The sequence below is a fragment of the Anopheles maculipalpis genome, chromosome 3RL, assembly GCF_943734695.1.
Source record: "Anopheles maculipalpis chromosome 3RL, idAnoMacuDA_375_x, whole genome shotgun sequence".
NCBI lineage: Eukaryota > Metazoa > Arthropoda > Insecta > Diptera > Culicidae > Anopheles > Anopheles maculipalpis.
The window spans coordinates 84,559,545-84,563,550 of record NC_064872.1 but is presented as its reverse complement, the minus strand read 5'-3'; positions in this window follow the sequence as shown (position 1 = coordinate 84,563,550).

The following is a 4,006-nucleotide window of genomic DNA, read 5'->3' as shown; positions in this document are numbered from 1 at the left end:
TTGCTGCTGGGTTTGGGGAAGGTCAAACCCATCCTGCTCACCACACATTCCAACCTTCGTGCATTGCAACCGGTACACCACAGCAACATGGTTGCCCTCATCCGAACCCAATGCTGCACCCCATGCAAAACCCATGAAGTTTTAATTTCGAGCAAAGCCCGTTTGTATCCTTAGCCGTGTCCTCTTCTGCTCACGGTACACAATGAAGAATGTTTTATCGTCTCTTGTGTGCTGTAGAAATGCAGACAGAGTGAAGACTGAAGATAAAGCTGGTGCAAGCGAGACAAGCTAAACCATGGGCTAATTTACACAAGCAAAAAACGTATTGTTCTGAGCATTGTAGCAACAAAATGTGACAGTTGAGGTTTTCCTTCCCGGGGTTAGCGGGCCGTGAAAATGGCCCCAAACTTGCGCTTGCGATCCTTGTCGGAAGATTTTAATGCAAGAGATAAAACCTTCTGCTTCGTTGTGTGACGGGTTTTGGTTTTTCGCGCACATCAGGGCAAACACGCAAACGGTGATGTGTTTTACCGAATTTACTAAACCAAACAACACGAAAAACAAATGAAAAATCGCTCGTAAACAATTGCTTGTCCTCCTCCTTGGGTCGGTACAATGGAAATGGAGAATAAACAAAGATAGAAACAATAACATACAGATCAAGCTGGCCAAAAAAATGGCACAAAAATCAACATTAACACCCTCGCTCGCTCTCGATTTCCTTCGAGGACCGTGCTATTAACACACGCGAAAAATGTGAAGAAGCAAAAAAAAAGAAAGACATAAAAACGCCACAGCTTCGACAGCTTCTTTTTCCCATGCCGAGCTCTGGTATCTGGGAACTCGAGCCTGTAAACGTTTACTCTTTCCGTAGAAATGCAGCTGCTAATTTTTGCACCGATTGTTGTTTGCTCCATTCACACTCGAAGGTGCCTCAAGATCCAAGGGGGAAAGGGCATGCCGGCAGTTCGAGCGACAGATGATGATAAATGGCAGTTTAATTTGGCCTCCTTTTTGGTCGGATGAAAAATGGGGCCAATTTCTTTGCTGCAATGCTTTTGCGACCATCGTGAAACCTTGCTGTACCTAGAAACGGTTCTACTTTCTTCCCATCTTTTTGCAGAATGGTGCGTGGGAAATGTGGTGAAGATTTTTCATCGGAAAAATAAATAAAAACCTTCCTTTGAGTATCCTTGCACCGATTGCTTGATTACGAATGATGGAATTTTACCGAAAATTTATAGATTCGCCTTCGCCTGTAAGCGCCTGTTGCCTTCCGGGGTGAATCCAGTCGGTGAGCAAAGCGTACGGACGGGCTAATTAATTGCCCACTATCAATATTGTGCGCGTGGCATTGGAGCAATTATTCCATGGAAAGGCCAAGGTCGGACAAGAGATTTATTGGGCGATAAAGAAAAAATCCCAGTTGCACCGGGAATCGCTAGAGAAATGGGTGGTTCACACGTCGACAGAGCGTGCACTGACCTTTGAAATATTTATCATTAATCTTTTTTGAACCCCTTTTTTTAGCAACAAAATATACATATTAAAGATTACTTTATTAAACATTTAAATGACACTTTCAAAAATCAAAAAAAGTTTTTTTCCAACGATTATCAACTTTAAACCAGCTCTGTTTCTCTCCGGTTTTCCAAGAACCACTCCATTTCACACCTTTGCATCGTTAATGTCACACGCGTGTCACTTTTCCCGCGCTTGTTTTTCGCTCGCTTCCACAGTGACAGAAACCATTTTTCACCTGTCAAACGGTAAGCCAAGCGTGGTATACTAGCAACTCTGCTTCCGGTGTTGAAAAAGTACTGGTACATTTCACCAGCAAAGCGTTAAAGTTTAACATCTGAATGCAACTTCCGCGAAGGCTTTTCTTCTCTTCTCAAATCTGGAGATCTCATGCTAGGTCGCAAAAAAATAGGTTGAGAGCTCCTGCGTACCACTTTTAATGGGATGTTCGTTGAAAGAGCTTTAGTACGGGACGACATTTTGCACAAATAATGCTATTAGAAAACATAGTTTGCCACACACACGCTGTGTTGCAGTAAACGAGTCGAAAGAACTCGCATGCTTCTTTCGATTTATGTGCATCGAGATGGACCGCAAAAATCGTCTGCATCAAACTCCACCGCTATTACTGGTGAACGTTATTTAGCAGCGAGATGAATTGCGTTTCTTGCGAACAAACTTTACTAGCAACAGTTCGTGTTCGGCATTGCAGTGTGTAGCCATTTCTCTTGAAGCATTCGTCATTTGTAGCTGATGTAGATGGTGCCGTAAGTTGTGTTGTGAATCAAACAAGAAACACATACTTTCCCGAAGCAACAAGACAACCTTCCAGTAGCGATTCACCAACAAACACGACAGCATAAGTTGTGCCAGTTGGAAAGTTTAAGCCCGTCCGTCCCGTGGGCACATTGGGATGCGAATGTTTCAAAACTACCATTCCGTGCCGCAAGCTGACTATCCGATCTTTTGCAAATGTCGATCGAATGTCGCTTCTTACTTGCTGACAAAGTTTTTGCCCCCAGTCGAGCATGTGCTCCCTTCGATGGAAAGTGGTCGCTGTTGCAGACTTACTGCTTATGGTGCAAAGCGGATCCGCAGCGGTCACAGCTGCTTTTAATTCCGCCACCTGCAGCAGAGGGGGAGGGAGAGAGACAAGCTTTACGCCACTCGTTCGTAGCGAATAAGGGAGCAGTAGTGTGTGCGCATCGATGAATAAGAATGTTTCGGAAAGAGTTCAAATAGATAGAGTAGAAAAACTGTGGCTGGAGGTTATAACTCGAAAAGTCAAAGTGAAAATGGTAAATCCCAGTAGAACGTTATGAAGAATGTTGCTCCAATGCTCAACAGAGTGCAGGCATAATTCTCGGGCGGATGTGTTCATCGTCATCATCGTTGCATTAGGTCGGAAAACTGCGGTAGCATCAAACGTTGAATGGCAAAAAGTTTTTCGAAAAATCTCAGACAGTTTCAGTTTCTTTTTTTTCGAGTAAATTGTCAAAAAACATAAATATTTTGCTTTTTATTTCAGAAAAAAGGCACGGAACTTCAAGCGAACTAGAAAACTTTCTGATGCGGTGAACTGAACCTTATGTCTCACAACTTTTTCATGTCGTTTTTCGGTAAGATTCGTCAGTGTTTGTCAATAGTTTTTCTACTGTGTTAATGAAATGGGAAATCGTGAATTGTTTTTATAATATTTTGGCTAGAGTCAATGTGAACACATTTATATTTTTTTTTTTTGGTTCGAAAAATACGTTTTTGTATACATTGTGATTTATTTTCGTTTTTCAAACGTATGACTGTCTTAAACGAGTTGCATGAATGCCTAACTTTAGGCGCCATACAAAACAAATACTCTTTTTCTATGCAGATGTTCAAAATGCACAAATTATTTTACTTTTACTTTTACAAAGTTTTTTTTAATAGTTCATACCGCTTTTCTCCCAGAGTGAGACAATAAAAATTACATCAAAACGCCTCTAATGGGCCACCCGTTTCAAGACAACTGTATTTATTTATGTTTATTTGCAATAGTTTATTTTGGTCGTTTTTTTTATTGCTGATACTTGCCAACACCCTGTGCCTAGACTAACACCCAATACACGGTAGAAAATCAAATAAATTATCCATAATCCCACCCTTGACTGCTTACACTACAGACCAAGGACACATTCACCGCTTCATAATGGGCCACGCTGTCAATGACCGGTATGGTTATTTTGAACAAAGGTGTCGACGAAAGAACCTACAAACACCCGGAAGACTTAGCCTGTGGACCATAAATCGTTACCGTTTGGCACTTTTATTGGTTTGCCTCTTGGAGAAATCGCTTTCGAGACGATTCCAAATCACACTGCAAGAAGGCAAATAAATGTAATAGATTTTATTAAAAGTTTTTTTTTCTACATGGATATAATTTGACAAAAGTAAGCTGAAGTAATGAAAACAAACTGTTTCAATCAATGAACAGAAAAAAAGTTTAATT